At 42.1% G+C, this 18652-nt stretch overlaps 1 protein-coding gene across 3 annotated transcripts in view; it reads right to left on the bottom strand.

The window, feature by feature from the left end:
* The window catches only part of MTM1 (myotubularin 1), a 193562-nt gene that overhangs the window by 174061 nt on the left and 849 nt on the right, over nt 1–18652 (bottom strand). The gene's annotated exons all lie outside the window — the stretch shown is intronic.

The raw sequence follows: 18652 nt of genomic DNA, 5'->3' as shown, positions 1-18652 counted from the left end.
CACACAACCCCAAGGAGCAGGAAGGTTAAAGAATATGCCCACTAAAAAAAAACAAAAAAAAACTATCAATGTTAGAATTCCAATCTCGTCACTCTGGCACTCTTACCCACTAACAGATAATTTGTTGCTCTAGTTATCTAACAGACGATCAAATAAAAAAAAGGACATTATGCCTCCTGCTTACACAGCTGAATAAAAAATATTTTTTTAAAAATTTCATTTTTATGTAACCAAAACAGTCACAAAGAACTCTAGCCTTCATTTTAAAGATAAAAGTAACAAATAGTGACTTTTTCCCCCTAAATCCATGTCTGTGAGGCACTGAACCAGTACATTCCTTCTTGTTTGTCCACTGCAATATTACTTTGCATCATGTTTTTTTTCAAACTATATTTTAAAAAGAAGCAAAAATTTTATTACTAGTTGACAAAAATAGAATAAATACCCCATGAGGCACAACTGTGATGTAATGAGGCCTTTTTGAAAATGTACATCAGTGTAAAGGAAGCTAGATGAGTTATTTTTCAAAGTAGTCCCTTTAGATGGTGTGCACTTATTCCAGCAATCCTGCCCCTATGCCAAGTACTTTTCCAATCCTTTGGAAACTGCCTTTAGAGTTTAAAGCCATATAAAGACTCCTCATGAATTTTACCATATCTCAATTTTTAAATGAAGAACAATGCTTCCCACAGTGTGAGTGCCCATTCTCTCTATTTAATAGATGGCCCTCAAAATGATTTTGGTGTAGAGCTGAAAGCTAAGTCCTCACTAAAATATTTGACACCATTGAGGAAGTTTTTTAAAAGGTGTCATGATCTTGCCTGACCTGTGGTGGGGCAGTGAATAAAGCATTGACCTGAACTGCTAAAGTTGACATTTTGAAACCGCGGGTTTGCCCAGTCAAAACACATAAACAAAGCAACTACAAGTTGATGCTTCCCACTCCTTCCCCTAGCCTTTCTCTCTCTCTTTCCTCTCTCTAAAATCAATCAATAAATTTTTTTTTAAAGTGCCATGATCTCTTATGGCAGTGGTCGGAAAACTCATTAGTCAACAGAGCCAAATATCAACAGTACAACGATTGAAATTTCTTTTGAGAGCCAAATTTTTTAAACTTAAACTATATAAGTAGGTACATTCCTTATCGAGGTAGCACCTGCATGTGGTATTTTGTGGAAGAGTTACACTCAAGGGGCCAAAGAGCCACATGTGGCTCGCGAGCTACAGTTTGCCGACCAGGGTTTATGACAATTCTAAAGAAGAGTTCCAAAAATGGGCTGGATAATTTTAATTTGAAACTTCTTGTTCCTTCTCTTCACAGGCTAGTAGTAAAAAGCAGAAAGTGAGGTTTTTGAATGTTGCCTAAGGTCTCCCAATTGTTGGAAATGCTAAGCTTGAGACATCTTAATTAACTGTAACTTACTAGAACAGGTTGATATTAATGGTTCACAGAGATCAGCAGCAAGACTAGCATCCTGCCCAATAGGTAGTTCGCTATAGTAAGTTAGAGGAGTGTCCAAATACAACCTCTAAAGACTGTCTTCATTAGAAGCCTTGGAGATTCAGAAAGACAAAGACTTACAATAACCCAAAGTATGAACAATATTTATCTTTGTGTTTGGGGCAGTTACCTATTATTCTAGCCATATATACAAGTGTCCACCCATCCCTGCTATAGAAGAAGGTGAAAGAACTGAATGAACACATGAACACACACACACACACTCTTCTTTGACTTGGCACTGTTAGCACAGATGAAGTTTTAATAGATGTGGAAGAAATAATCTAAAAGTCAGAAACAAAAATGCAAGGAAATAGAGAGGAAGCAAAACCAGTGTCAAAAGAATGGCAAAGAAAGGGAAAGTGAAGAAAATTCCAGTAGTATTATAACAATGACACACAGGAATCCAACACAGATAATTGCCATAGTTTCTGAAGGAGCAATATATGCTGCTCTATAGAATAAGAAAAAGAATTCCCAACAGGGATATTCATGAGGTATATCACCTACCTGAAGATGGTATCTGAGATACACAGAATTCTACAAACATAATTCAACATCTAATCATGATAAAAAATAAACTCTCATCAAACTAGGAATAGTCAAAAGACCTAAGAAAAACCTATAGCTAACCTAATAATTAATGGTGAAAAAGGGAATACTTTCTATTAAGTGTGGGAACAATGCAATGATGGTGCTCTTATTGCTTGTATTATATATTTTCAGAGATCCTAGCAAGTTTAATAAGGCAAGAAAAAAAAATATTGCCTTGCCTGTGGTGGCATAGTGGATAGAGCATCAACCTGATACACTGAGGTTGCCAGTTCAAAACGCTGGGCTTGCCTGGTCAAAACACATACAGCAAGCAATCAATGAACAACTAAAGTGAAGCAACTATGAGTTGATACTCCTTGATCGGCCCATCGCTCTTCCCTCTGTAAAGCCAATAAATAAAATCTTAAGAAAGAGAAAAAGAAGAAGGAAGAAGAAGGAAGAAGAAAGAAGAAAAAGAAGAAGAAGCCACCTGACTAGGTGGTGGTGCAGTGGATAGAGTGTTGGACTGGGATGCAGAGGATCCAGGTTCAAAACCCCAAGGTCACTGACTTGAGCATCAGACTCATCCAGCTTGAGCGAGGGGTCGCTGGCTTGAGCGTGGGATCATAGACATTACTCCATGGTCACTGGCTCCATGGTCACTGGTTTGAAGCCCAAGGTCGCTGGCTTGAGCAAGGGGTCACTCGTTCTGCTGTTGCCCCCTGCTCAAGGCCCATATGAGAAAGTAATCAATGAACAACTAAGGTGCCGCAACAAAGAATTGATGCTTCTCATCTTTCTCCCGTCCTTTCTATATGTCCCTATCTGTCCCTGTCTCTGACTCTTTGCCTCTGTGGAAAAAAAAAAAGAAATAAAAGGTATAACATTAGAAGGAAGAAGTAAAATATTACTTGCAGATGACATGATCATGGATGTAAGAAAAATCCTGAAAATATTACAGAAAACTATTAGAACTAGTAAATTCAGTGAAGGTGCTTGATACCAAAGGTAAACAAAAATTAATTGTATTTGTATTGTTAGTAACGAACAAATATGCATTAAAGTATAAAATGTCATTTGCATAATATAAAAATGAAATATTTAGGGATACATTTAACAAAATGTGTATAATATCCATACACTAAAAACTTAAAACACTGCTCATACACTAAAAACTTAAAACACTGCTGAGAGAAATTAAAGACCTAAATACATGGAAATATATATCATGCTCAAGGATCAGAAGACTCAGTATTGTTATGACATCAATACTATATATTGATTCCATGCAATCTCTATCAAATCCAAATGGGCTTTGTCATAGAAATTGACAAGATGATTATGAAAGGTATATGGAAGGCCAAAGGACCAAGAGTAGATAAAATAAAGTTGTCCATCACCATATTATGGTTCACTTTTTGTGATCGCACTGTATCACAGATTTTTAAATTGTATATATCTCATTTTGTATTGTGGATTTTTCACTATATCATGGGATTTTGCAGTATAAAGGTATTTTATATATTTATTATTTTAATTATTTTGTGGTAAAATAAGCATTTTCTAGCCTAGAAATTTGAAAACATAAAAAACATAAAAATATTAATTAAAACATTAAAATAATATTAAATTGAAATAAAATATGTAGCATACAGCAGAAGAGTAGACAAAGACTTGCACGTATGGAAAATGCAGCTACAGCTGCTTCTGTTCAAGCTAGTTTGCCCACGTGCTCTTCTTGGCTGTGCAGTCATCTCATCGTCATCAATACTGCAAAGCTAATTCATCATCATTTTCATTATTCAAATTGTAGTATATTCACTGGTGAGTACCCATATAGAATTTTATATGTTGTTAAAATTACATAGGCTTAAGAGAGTAGAAAGTGTTTAAGAGCATAGAAAGTGTTTATAAGAGTGTGGGAAAGGTTAATAACAGTGTGGGAAAGGTTTATAAGAGTGTGGAGAGAGTTTACAAAGCCTTAAAATATATATAAAAATAAAATAAATATAAGGTTGCTACTTCATGGATTTTCCCCTATCACGGGAGGTTCTGGAACCTAACACCCCATGATAGATGAGGGACCACTGTAATCTTGAAAGAAAAAAAAAGTTGCACTTCCACTACCCAATTCCCAGACTGACTATATATAATGCCTACATCGTCAATATGTGGTACCTGCCTAAGAATAGGTATATAGATCAGTGAAACAGAATAGAGTCCAAAATCAGATCCATCTTTTGGAGGTCCAAGCAATGGCCAATTGACTTCAAACAAAGGTATCAAGGTAATTCAATGGGACACAGATAGTCTTTTTGTGGGGCAGCTGTGTTAGGCTTGCGCATTGGTTTACCAGCTGCAAGCCCTTTGTCTGATTAGTTCGTGAGCACATGGCAGTACCATGTGTGTATGGCCTATATAAAGCTATGGGTGCTCACGCTCAGGGGGATTGTGGATGCACAGATTGCCTGCTTGTCACTGTGAGGGGCCATTCTTGCTGTTTGTGTGCTGGAGAAGAGGGTTCCCCCTGCCTGTGTGTTTGTCCGCCATTGTGAGACTTTATTAAACGGAATGGCCCAACCCTTTCTGGCTCTGCAGTTTTTCTACTGTCTGTCTGAATCCGCTGTGCATCTATAAGACCTGCATCACTGGCATTATACTTTTCCACAAATGATGCTAGAACAATTTGATATTCATATGGGAAAATAAGTAAATCTTGACCCTTATTTTGCCCAATAAACAAAAATAACTTGAAATGTTATTTTTGTTGGTGGCTCCATACCAATCTGCTCCAAATACTGTCCACTATGCCAGATGTAATGCCGGTGGCCGAGGCCAGGAAGGTACACATTGGATTCAGGCAGATGGTAGAAAAACTGTGGAGCCAGAAACGATTAGGCCATTCCGTTTAATAAAGTCTCACAATGGCGGACAAGCACACAGGCAGGGGAAATCCTCTTCTCCAACACAGCAACAGCAAGAATGGCCCCTCAGAGTAGAGGGCAGGCAATCCGTGCATCTACAATCCTCCTGAGCGCCAGCACCCATATAGCCTTATCTAGGCTATGCACACGTGCCTCTGCCACATGCTCACACACTAATCAAGCAAAGGGCTGGTAAACCAGTGAGCAAGCCTAACACAGAGGCCCCACATCCAGTAATGCAACACTCAGTATTTACCCAAGACAAATGAAAACACAAGTCCACATAAAGACCTGTAAGCAAATGTTCAAAGCAATCTACTCATAATGGCAAAACAAACAAAAAACCAAAAACAGATTCAACTCAAATGTTCATCAACACGGACAAATTATGTTAGAGCCACACTTTGGAGTACTACTCAGTAACACAGTCACCAACTGCTAACACATGAGACAACCTGGATAAATATAAAAAGCATTCTGTTACGGTAAAGAAGAAAACCACAAGATATTATATAAACTTAACTATACTATGTTTATACTATATAAACTTACCCACATTTCAAAGAAACTAGTATTCAGACAACATTCTTTGACCATAATGCAGTTAAGTTAGAAATCAGTTTTTAAAAGACCTAGAAAATGTATTTGTAAATTTAAAAATAGACTTCTAAACAACTCACAGGTGAATGAAATAATCACAATAGAAATCAGCATATACTACAAACAAATAATAAAAATACTGAAATATCCAAACAGCAAAATAAATCCAGACAAAAGGACGGAGAAAATTAAGAGTGATTTTGAGGATATTTTTTAAGTGAAAAAAGCAAGAAGCTGAATAGTGTATGTAGTATACTTTTTTTGGTGTAAAGGAGAAAATACAAATGTGTGTCTGTGTAAGAGTGTACATGCTTGCTCAAATTTGCAAAGGAAGAAACATAGAAGAATGAACTAAAACTAATGATACTGATTGGGTGAGAGGGGTACAAAGCACTCCTGATAGGACAGAGTGATGGAAGTGAAGCTCCTCAAAATATACCTTGATATAAATTTGACTTTAGAATCATATCAAGTTTTTACTTACTAAAAATTAATCAAAATAACTTGAAAATATAATTATGATTGTTCATTTCCACATACTGACAAACCTCGTACTGCATAACCACAACTGACAAACTCCTGATAAGACTAATCAAGAAAAAAGAGAGAAGACACTAATAAATTATATTAAAATTTAAGAATGGAAAGACAGACAAAACTACAGCTATTAACTGGTAGTTTAAAATCTTCCCACAAGAAAAGACCAGGCCCAATGGCTCTAGTGGCATGTTCTTACCAAACATTCAAGTAACAGGTAACTCCAATCTCATGCAAACTTACAGAGACCAGAAAAAGAGAATCCAGTATGCTTAACTCACTTTACAAGGCTAGCAAAACGATACTAAACTAGAAGAGACAACACAGAAAAAGAAAATTAAAGCCAAATCTCCCTCACAAATACAGATATAAAAATCCTACCAATCAAATCCAGCAGTAAGAAACATATTGGGTTCTCACCAGCAATGCCTGATTAATGCTGCAAAGTTATATTAGAAAATCCCTTTTAAGAGCTCATGCATAAACAGGTTTAAAGAAGAAAGAGAAACGTGTCTCCATAAAGGCAGAAAGGGGGTGAATAAAATTCAACATCTATTTATGAAAAAAAAAATGTGCACTAGATGTTTGTCTACACAAAACCTAAGGCGAACATAATACTTTCTGGTAAAACATGGAAAATATTGTTCCCTCTCAAATACAGATCCTGGGCCCCATCCCAAACCTACTTGAATCAGAAACTCCAGCCTCTTTGCCAGTGAACCTGGCATTTGGGCAATGCCCTCAGGTGATTCTGATGAGTTGGCTGCTCAAAGTCAAAGTGAGTGTCAAAATAGCACAAGGGCATCACCTGGGAAGGCTGCAACTGAGAAGGGTTCTCCAATAGTCGAAGGCTCACTGAGTCCAAATATGCATTTCCAGCTGAAATCCAGGTGATGAGCTGGGCAGTCCGGCTGGGGACATGTGTGCTCCTATTATAGCTGCTCCTGAGCAACAGGCCAGAGTCACCCAAGAACTTTAAAATGCAAATGCCTAATCTTCCCCAGATCAAAAAAATCTTCAAGTGTGTGAATGGGGTCCTGTGGGGAAAATGGCTATGTTAGGCTTACTCACAGGTTTACCAGCAGCAATCACTTTGCCTGACTGTTGCTTGGGTGCATGGCAGGCAGCACTGTGTGTGTGTGGTCTATGGAAGGCTGCTAGTGCTTGCCCTCTGTGTGAATCTGCCAGATCATTCTCCCACCACCATGAGGTGTGGTTTGCCCTGCTCCCTTGCCTTTCACTGCAAAAAGCAGATTTTCCTTTTTTAATTGGCTCTTCTTACCTTTTGTTTATTCACTCACCTGGCTTTGCGACCCTCCAATAAACAGATATGGCCTGACGCTTTCTGGCTCCATAGTTCGTCTAACATCTGCTCAAATTCAGTGAGTACCTGCCTATCCTCAACTAACAGGATTACAGGCCCTGTCAGCAGGTTGGTAAAACTCTTAGGTGATGCTAAAGAGCGGCCAGAATTGCAATCCACTAGAGTTCCCAGCCCAAGGAAACTTCCACTGAGGGACTCCGGGTCTACTCTGAAGAGCCAGAAGAGGAATTCCTCAAGTTCTTTGAAGATGCCCCCATGAAAGAAGCTTGCACTTCAGATGTGTATCAATGGTGTCTTAAGCCAGCTTACTAAACTGAACTGGAGAAAAGAACTCTCCAGTGGGGATGATGAGAAAATTCAAATGAAATGTATGTCATAGCACCAAGGGCTTGGCCCAGATTACACTGAATATTAACACAAGGTCTTACTGAGGCCGTGGTGGCCCTGCGGTGAATCTGCTGACAGCACCATCAAATCAAGGTCAAAATGTACCTCTCCAAACTGTCCTGCCCAACACTGGAGCCACTAGGCCACGTAGCTCCTGAACATGTGAAATATGGCTATTCCAAACTGAACGGCGCAGTAAATGTAAAGTACACACCGGATTTTGATAACTGTGGGGCAGGTGTTTTTGGTTTGCTTGCAGGGTTACCAGCTGCAAGCACTCTGCCTGATTGGTGCATCAGTGTGTGGCTGTGCAACGTGTGTGTGCCCTTTATAAGGCTTTGGGTGCTTGTGCTCAGGGGGATCGTGGATGGCTGGCAGATTTCCTGCCCACCACTGTGAGGGGCCATTTTGCTGTTTGTTTGCATGAGAGGCAGTTACCCCTGCCTGTGTGCTTGTCCACCGTTATGAGACTTTATTAAATGGAATGGCCTAACACTTTTTGGCTCCACAGTTCCTCTACCATCCGCCTGAATCCAATGTGGAGGTTGAACGTTGACAGTGGCAGATGTTGGACAAAGAACTGCAGGTTCATCTTCCGGCCGAGATCTGGCAGCAGCAGGAGCCGAAGCAGGTACAGAAGATGGAGCTGCATTCCTGCCAGTGGAGCAGCCCTGAGTTGGCAGGAGCAGGTGTTTCCAACACCTTCTCTTCTGAGGGGGAGGCTCAGGCTGCAACTGCCGTCTGCAGACGCAGAGCCCAGCCTGTGGTCATCCAGAAGTTAAAAACCCAGCAGTAAAGTGTACCTACAGAGTCCCTGGTAAGCTTGCTGCGATTGTGGGGCTTAGAGGTGGATGTCATCATGCTCTCTGGAGCAGAGGTCGAGGTTGGCCACTGCTGCTACATGCTCCTCCTTGAGGCAGCGTCTTCAGAACTGCCATGACAGCAGGATGGAGGCCTGAGGCCCCATGTGAAATTAGAGACCCTGATGGGGGAGCACCTCCTACAATGGGAAGCAGCTCTCACCCAGTTGCAAAGATGCACCAAGGACATTTTTGGTTTCAATGGACATGGCCCTGGAATGTACAAGCCCCCCCACCTAAGATGGGTGGACTTGTTGGCAAGTCTGTGGGGTGAGGAGTTAGAGGTGGGCATCCAGTTAACTCCCTGGGCAGAGTGCTCAGGTAGATAGACATTGTGAAGGGCACCTTTATGATTGTCATTTTGGAATGTATGTAATGTACCTATAGTGAGGCGAGCAACCCTAAAGGGGTGTGTGGGGAAGCTGTGTTGGGCTTGCTCGTGGGGTTACCAGCTGCAAGCATTGGTACATGGGTGCATTGCAGCGCCAGGTATGTATGGTCCATATAAGGCTATGGGTGCTTGTACTTGAGAGATTGGGGATTGTGGATGCACAGATTGCCTGTGCTCCACTGTGAGGAGCCATTTTGATGTTTGTTTGCCTGAGAGGCAGTTTCCCCTACTTGTGTGCTTGTCCGCCACTGTAAGACTTTACTAAACAGATTGGCCCAACCTTTTCCAGCTTTGCAGTTTTTCTACCATCTGCCCGAATCCCTTATGAACCTGCCTGGCCTCAGCAAACAGTATTACATCTGGTGCAGCAAGCATGGTTTGGGGCAACAGCAAAGCTGCCATGACAGCAAGGATGAGGGGGAAAGCCTGAGGCCCCATGTGAACATCTGCTCAAATTCAGTGAGAACCTGCCTATCCTCAACCAGCAGCATTACAGACCCTGTCAGCAGGTTGGTAAAACTCTTAGGTGATGCTAAAGAGCAGCCAGCATTGCAAACCACTAGATTTCCCAGCCCAAGGAAACTTCCACTGAGGGACTCCGGGGCTACTCTGAAGAGCCAGAAGACTGCAGCCAGATAGATGTTGATTTAACCCAATATATCCAAAAATGGGTTTTGTTGTGTTTGCCTAAGAGGTGCTTTCCCCTGTGTGTTTGTTCGTTGTTGTGAGACTTTATTAAATGGTAATGGCCCAACACTTTCCAGCTGCATAGTTTCTCTATCGTCTGCCTGAATCCAATGTGGACCTGCCTGGCCTTGGCCACTGGCATTACAATAACTTAATATAGAAAAAGAAGACGACATCTCATTAATTATTATACTAATTACATGCTGAAATATTTTGGATACACTGGGTTAAATCAACAGCTATCATAAAAGTTGATTTCACCTGTTTCTTTACTTTTTTAATGTAACTACTAGGAAAATGGGTTGCACATGTGGCTCAAACTATATTTCTAGTGGATATTGTAGTCAAGGGGTTATTGGGGAAGCCAGGATGTGAACTGCTACTTAGCCCAGTGTATGGAAGTTAAGACTGTGCATTTCTCCTAAACCCCCGGGAGCTGAGGAGCAGGGGTGTGGGGCAGCTATGTTAGGCTTACTCGCAGGTTTACCAGCTGCAACTACTTTGTTTGATTAGTATGTGAGTACATGGCAGAGGCACGTGTGCATAGCCTATATAAGGCTAGGGGTGCTTGCACTCTAGAGATGGGGGATTGTAAGTGGTGGGTTGCCTGCCCACCACTGTGAAGGGCCATGTTGCTGTTTGTGTGCTGGAGGAGGTTTTTCCCTGCCTGTGTGCTTGTCCACCATTGTGAGACTTTATTAAACGGAATGGCCTAATGCTTTTTGGCTCCACAGTTTCTCTATCATCTGCACAAATCCAATATGGGCCTGCATGTGATGGCCATGGTGGTGGCCCCTGGCCTTACATCTGGCGTAGTGGGTAGGATTCAGAGCAGATGGGTATGGAGCCACAGCCAACGCTGAGGGGTAAGGGTAGAGGACTCGTTGTTATGGCTCCCCATGGCTATCCTTTTGGGTACTGTAGGCTGGCTGTTTTTTACAGCCCTACAAGAGTAAACCAAGAGTTCTGTGCAAAAGTTGACCCAAGGTCGAGAGTTCCAGGGTGAGTTGCAGACCCAGTGGCAGCAATGGCTTGAACTGGAGCGAGTGCTGGAGAAGGAGGCCGAATGGGTTCGTGAGCTGCAGCTTGCCATGGAAGTTGAACGTTGGCAGTGGCAGTTGTTGGAAGAACAACTGTGGGTTCAGCTTCAGGCAGAGAGCCGGCAGCCACAGGAGCTGAAGATGGAGCTGGGCCAGCGGGATGGCTCTGATTCAGCAGGAGCAGGCATTTCTAGCTCTTCTGAGGATGAGGAGGCTCAAGCTGAAGCTGCCATCTGCACACACACAGCTTGGCCACTGGTCGTGCAGAAGGTAAAAACCCAGCAGAAAAAAGTACTTAGCCCTTGGTAGGCTTGCTGTGATTGTGGGACATAGGGGTAGATGGTATCATGCTCTCTGGAGCAGAGGTAAAGAGGTTGGCCACTGTTTCTATGCACTCTTCCTTGGGTCAGCATCTTCAGAGCTGCCATGATGGCAGGGATAAAGGGAGAAGCCTGAGGCCCCATGTGAACTTAGTTGCCTGTAAAGGACCTTTACCTTGGTGATTTGCATGGACAGCTGGGCTGTCTATTATGGACTGATCTTGGACTGCAACTAGGAGAGACCCGGATGGGGGGAGGCAATGGTACCTGTAGAACCCTTCCTGCACCAGGAAGCTGCTCTCACCCAGTTGCAGGGACGCACCAAGGAGGTTTTTGGTTTCAATAGACGTGGCATTGGACTATACAGAACCCCCACCTAAGATGAGTGGCCTTGTTGGCACCATGGGGTGGGGAGTTGGAGATAAGCATCCAGTTAACTCCCTGAGCAGAGTGCTCAGGGAGACATTATGAAGGGTACCTTTATAATCATCATTTCTGGTATGTATGTAATGTACCTATTGAGGTAAGCAACCCTAAAGTAGTGGAATGTGGAGCAGCTGTGTTAGGCTTGCTCGTGGGGTTACCAGCTGCAAGCACTTTGCTTGATTAGTGCATGAGCATGGGGCAGAGGCATGTATGCATAGCCTATATAAGGCTATGGGTGCTTGCGCTCGAGAGAGATGAGAAATGGGGATTGTGGATGGCGGACTGCCTGCTACTGCGAGGGGCCATTTTGCTGTTTGTGCTAGAGGAGGGTTTCCCCTGCCTGTGTGCTTATCTGCCATTGTGAGACTTTATTAAACAGAATGGCCTTAATGCTTTCTGGCTCCGCCGTTTCTCTATCATCTGCCTGAATCCAAAGAGGACCTGCATGTGCATGGCTATGGTGGCGGCCCGAGCCTTACAAGGGGCATCAGGGTACTTCTTATCAACAAGTTAAAACTGTTTGGTGACAGAAGTGATGGGAACCTCTGAAGGAATGATCACATCAATTCAAAGATGATAACAGCAAAGAAAGGAAATAGCCCCACGGTTATGTTCAGCCTCAATTTTCAAAAATCAGTTACTATGTGTAATGCCAGAGGCGAGGCCAGAGGCGAGGCAAGTCCACATTGGATTCCGGCAGATGGTAGAAAAACTGCAGAGCTGGAAGAGTGTTGGGCCATTCTGTTTAACAGAGTCTCACCACGGCAGATAAGTTCGCAGGCATGGGAAACCCGCTTCTCCAGCAAACAAACAGAAAAATGGCCCTTCACAGTGTTGGGCAAGCAATCTGCAATCCCCAATCTCTCTCGAGCACAAGCACCCATGGCCTTATAGAGGCCATACACACATGGCGCTGATACGCACCCACGCACCAATCAGGCAAAGTGCTTGCAGCTGGTAACCCTGCATGCAAGCCTAGCACAGACGCCCCACATTATGTCTTGCAGCAAGGACTACAAAAAGGTGAAGGCGAACATTTATTGCCCTGTATCTGTGAGGCAGTAGGGATTTGAACCGGCTCTCAGACTAGAACCACTGATGTGTGCAAGGAACACTTCTGGACTGAGAAGCTCAAAATTGAATCATCTGGGGCTTCGTATATCCTGCCTGTCACATATCCTGCCTGTCATATAACCAGTGTCAAGGGTGGAGACGTTCTGGGGTGTCACTGAAATCAAATACAGCCCTAGCTGGATAGCTCGGCTGATTAGAGCATCACCCTAATATACAAAAGGTTGCGGGTTCGATTCCTGGTCACAGCATATACAGGAACAGATCAATGTTCCTGTCTTTCTCTCCCCCTGACCTTACTCTCTCTAAAAAATAAATAAATAAATAAATAAATAAATAAATAAATAAATAAATATAAAACCAAGTACAAGTCTTCCTTCTTACTGTGATCCACTGTGGGGAAGCTGTGTTAGGCTTTCTTGCTTGTGTACCAGCCGCAAGCACTTTGTTTGATTAGTCCCTGAGCACCTGGCAGAGGCACATGTGCATGGCCTATATGAGGCTATATGGGTGCTTGTGCTCAAGAAAGAGATTGGGGATTGCAGATGGTGGATTTCTTACCCGCCACTGTGTGGAGCCATTTTGCTGTTTGTTTGCCTGAGAGGCGGTTTCCCCTGCCTGTGTGATTGTCCACCATTGTGAGACTTTATTAAACAGAATGGCCCTACATTTTCCAGCTCTGCAGTTTTTCTACCATCTGCCTGAATCCAATGTGAACCTGCATGACCTCAGACAACAGAATTACATCCACAAGTAGTACTGACATGTAATGGCTGAGGTTCACTGCTGTGCAGAGACATTTATTTCAGTAAAATAGCTCATGCCAATTGCAGCCCTGCTGGAATGAATCCTGAAAGCACAGTCCTAGTTCTCCTCAGTCCCTACCTCAATCATCTTAGGGTTACAAAGGAACTTAAAGTTCAGACAAGGGCATTGCAAGCATTACCACCTAATGCTAGGAATCCCCTTCAAGACTGTAATGCTGGTGGCCGCCATCACAGCCAGGCAGGTTCACATTGGATTTGGGAAGACAGTAGAAAAGCTGCGGAGCCGGAAAAGGTTGGGCCATTCTCTTTAATAAAGTCTCACAATGGCAGACAAGCACACAGGCAGGGGAAAACCTCTTCTGGCACACGAACAGCAAAATGGCCCCTCACAGTGACAGGCACGCAATCCACACAATCTGCAATCCCCAATCTTTCTGGAGTGTAAGCACCCATAGCCTTATATAGGCCATACACACCTGGTGCTGCTATGCACCCACGCACCAATCAGGCAAAGGGCTTGCAGCTGGTAACCCTGAGAGCAAGCCTAACACAGCTGCCCCACAAGGACCCACCTCTGCCTTCAGAGTTCCCATGAAGGGGAAAGCAGGATAGCCTAATGTAGCAGTCCCTTCTATTGTAAGAGGCTCTGGGAAACATTGTTTCTTCTCACACAAACGGATGTGATAGCAACACCTAACAATGTCCACAAACTAAATAAAGGGCATCACTGTATTGTCAAAGTCTGCAGGCAAAGGAATCAAGCTAGAGGAGTTACAAACAAGTTACTTTTCTTTTTACTTTCAATTATAACCTTTCAACTTCCCTTAGCCCTTCCAACCCCCAACATACAACGCAAACAAACAAGCAAAGCAAAACAAACAACAAAAAACAGGAACCTAATTGCAAACTGTTGGTGACAATAGTCCAAAAATCCAGAAGTTGGAAAGAAAGGGGTGGGAAAGCAATGTGTGAGAGCTTGCCCAGTACTGGACTCAAAGAACTTTCTTATTCATTTGCTAATTGGAAAGAAATGCTAAGCATGAGCTCTGTTGTTTCATCTTTCAGTCAGGGAATATAATCCCTAGACAGACAATAGAATTTACTGAAATGAACATATCCAGACAGTTCTAAACTCTCCTCCCTTGCCCAGTTCAAGTCAAAGATTGTTTAGTAAATGTCTGTCCCATGAAGAAGAGTGCCATGTTAGGTTTCATCTGCCCAGAATGATGCCTCCAACCTGAGCCATCTGTATTACAAGATTAGAAGATGAAAAAAAAAATAATGCTGAAATATGCAGGTATTACGTATCAAGACAAAGAGTTGAGGAACATAATATTAAACTAATATAAGTACATGAAATTTCCAAGAGCTACTTATGAAATCATTTCAAGACAAAAGAACACTAGGCCCTGTCCTGTTCGCATAAGGAAGGTAGTGTGGAACTGTAGAGCAATCAAGTCCCTGGATTTCTTCTTATCCCAACCCCAAGACTGCGAACATCCAGTCTAATATGGGTAGAAGACATCAGCAGGGTCTTGAGGAATATTGATTTGAAAAAGACTTATGTTCTCAGAAACTGCAGAAAATGGCAGGTGATCCTTGTGATTGTTGGTTATACAGTGCTATCATTTTAGGAATCAAGAAAATGGAAGCTCAGAATGTGTACCAATGCCTTCAGGTCCTTTTGAGAGAGGCAATAAAACACTTGCATATGTCAATGCAGACAGAAGAGGGAGAGTGAGGAGAGGCCATACCTACAGCTATGGGGGATATGAGCCAAGAACAGGAAGGACACTGCCCTCTAACACTAGTTCTCCAAATAGTGATGGCTTATAGAACACATGACCACAGTAACAATAATGCCACACTATCTTCAAAGGGTGCTGTTGCACATTTGATTCTCTGAAGAAATCTGGAAATTTGGTAATGCAAGTTTTCTTAATTTATCTTAAATGGAAGAGCCACCAGCAGCAAGGCAAAATGACTTGTCCCATGTCCTAGAGTTAAGAAGGTGCTGACCTGGGACTTGATCCTGGCTTGTGGAATCCAAACTCAAGATTTCTACTACCTCATACAGACACAAGACTCTTTCCCACTACTTGTTCCTCAGGTAGAAACAGAAAGAAAACACAAATGCAGAAAGCCAGTTTTCTAAAGAAATGCTTGCCACATTCTTAAAAACAAAAAGATGATATTGTCCTCATGTTTCTGTGGAAAAACACATTGTAACATTTAACATGAAAAACCATCCTTCAATTACAGGATTACAACTGGATCTCACTTGACTAACTACAACTGAGTCTCTTGGTACCCACTCACACTCAAAGCAGAGGAATTGGAAGGATTCTCTTGCTCAAATCTTGTTTGTAATAGTAAAATAGGGCTTCAAGTTATTTGAGTCTAAACAGTAAAGAGAACTTAGCACTGCAAGAATTGTGAACACTGCTGCCAACATCACCTGAAACTACAAGCTCAAGTCAATAATGAAATTAAATGTCTAGAAAATCAGACTTACTAGATTTCCAAAAGTTTACTAAAATGTATCTGGAATCATTTTTTTTTCTTTAAAAGAAAAGAATGGAGTTCCATGTAGTTCAAATCAAAAGAAGGGAATTCCATGTAGTTTAACTTTTCTTGAGTGGAATGTGTTAAGAATAGATTTGGTTTTGGGAAATAGACAAAAGTCATTCAGAGTCAAATCTGGTGAGTAAGTGATCACGCCCAAATATCAAGTGCAAGATGATATTCTAAGCACTTAACATAGATGATCACTCAGTCCTGCCAACACCCCTTTGAGGAAAGTACTATTATTTTCCTTTTAAAGATAAGGAAACTGAGGCACAGAGGTAAGTAACTTGCCTAAATTCACCCAGGTAATGTTAGAGCCAGGATTCAAATCCAGAGTCAACAGCTCATAAGTAAATAACAGTCCCTGTCCCCATGTCTGACAGAAAGGAATAATGAACTGGGTAACTAGAAAAATTTTAAAAAGCAGAACTCAGAGATTAGAAACAAGGAAGGGGAATTACTAAAGAATAATGAAAACCTCTTATTCTTTTATTAAAAAAAAAGAGAAACTTTAGAAATAACAAGAAATTCTAGCCTTTGAAATCTTTGGCCACCTGTTCAAAATGTCACCTTGAAGAGGCTCTGCTTTTGTCCTTATTTTGGAGACCTTTAAAAGTGCAAGAACCACATGTTCTTTCAGTGGTTTTTAAAGTAACTACATTTTGTTAATCTTCCTTCCATTTTGGAATAAAGAATACGAGAGTAATTTATGTAACAATCATTTTTCAGAACCTGTACAAATAAAAATATTTGCTTTGAAGTCACAGAACATATATAGTATGAGAAAACTGAAAAGGTGCTGATCTGATTAACTTTTTTTTCATAGTAAGTTATCATTAAAGCCAGTTGATTGGCACTCTTGTTCTTAAGAAGTTGAGTGCTTCTTCATTTCTAGAGCTACAGGCATATCTCATTTTGTTGTGCTTCACTTTATTGCACATCACAGATGTGTGTGTGTGCGTGTTTCAAATTGAAAGCAAGGCCGTCTACCAGGAAAAAGATGACAACTCGTTTACTGTGACACTCACTTTACTGTGGTGTCCTGGAACTGAACCTTCAGTCTCTCCAAGGTATGCCTGTAATTTCCAAACGAACTTGTTTCTTTACAAACCACAAAACATGAAGGTGGACGAGCATTTCAGACAGTAGGTTCCCAGTACAAACCAGTGTGCAGAAGAAGTGCTTGTGTAAGGTAGCCTGGGGCCAGCAGACACTGGTATGAAATCAACAACCAACACTGTCCTCAACAGAGCCTTCTGTAGCTAGCAAAGGACTTGAAAACCGCCTCTCTAGGGGTCTGAAACCACTTATTGCTTGCATGTGAAGGAAAAGAAATGCAACTAAAAATGAGGCTGTAAGGAACTTATCATTCAAAGGGCAATAGCTGGTGAAGAGATACCATAGAATCTCTTTGATTCACACAAATTTACTTCCCAACTTATTTGCTGTAATGGAGCAGCAGTTTACAGTCTAAAACTAGCAATTAAAAGTAATACAAATCACTCTTATTCATGCCAGCCTATTTTATTGCCATCATAGAGTTCCAGAGCTCTATCTTTCTTCATACTGCTCATCTCCACTAGAAAATGTAGCTTTTTAAAAAATTGTCTTGTTTTCCCACACATTAGCTCTGTAAGGCAGGGACCTCATCAGTGGTGCTATCTGCTGTCTTCCCAGTGTGTAGACCATTGTGAACAGACCATGGTCTTCTAGATTGAATGAATGAATGAAATAACTTACAATTTGATAAATGTGTTAGAACTCTAAAGTAAGAAGATCAATCGTTTAATAACCATACTAGAATCTAAAAGCCCCAATGGGACCCAGGTTCGATTCCCGGCCAGGGCACATAGGAGAAGCACCCATTTGCTTCTCCACCCCTCTCCCCTCCTTCCTCTCTGTCTCTCTCTTCCCCTCTCGCAGCCAAGGCTCCATTGGAGCAAAGATGACCCGGGCACTGGGGATGGCTCCTTGGCCTCTGCCCCAGGCGCTAGAGTGGCTCTGGTCCCGGCAGAGCGATGCCCCGGAGGGGCAGAGCATCGCCCCCTGGTGGGCAGAGCATGGCCCCTGGTGGGCGTGCGGGTGGATCCCGGTCGGGCGCATGCGGGAGTCTGACTGTCTCTCCCCGTTTCCAGCTTCAGAGAAATTCAAAAAAAATAAAAAATAAATAAAATAAAAGCCCCAATGAATATTCTCCACTTTCAAGACCTTCAGGAGGCTGATATACCCTGGCAGCACCAAAGGTTTGAATTTATTCCACGGTGTGGAATGTGTGAAGGGTAGATTTGGTTTGGGGAATAGACAAAAGTCATTCAGAGTCAAATCTGGTAAGTGATCATGCCCAAAATACTGTACATGTTTAATGAAAGCAAAAAGTGTCTATAAATTAACAAGCTGATTTTCTCAGTTGGCTTGTAAAATAACTCTGAAGGAAATTCAAAACGGTTTGAAGAATAGCAAAATCGCTGGCTCTGTCTCGAGACTCTAACGTGGATACTCTACATGTAACAAAACTGAGCCGTGCTTTAAAAAATAAACTACCCAGGTTGGACAGCTGCCAAGATATCCCTCAGAGACCTGACTCCTTATATTAGCTTTGCCATTAAGTTGTCCAGCAGCCTGTGTCACATTGGTTACTTTCTCTGAGCCTCAGTGTCCTCATCCGTGAAATAAATGAACTAGATGAACTTTAAGGTCTCAGTCAATTCTAATATT

The sequence above is a fragment of the Saccopteryx bilineata genome, chromosome X, assembly GCF_036850765.1.
Source record: "Saccopteryx bilineata isolate mSacBil1 chromosome X, mSacBil1_pri_phased_curated, whole genome shotgun sequence".
Classification (NCBI taxonomy): Eukaryota; Metazoa; Chordata; class Mammalia; order Chiroptera; family Emballonuridae; genus Saccopteryx; species Saccopteryx bilineata.
This window is presented reverse-complemented; position numbering and strand designations above follow the sequence as displayed.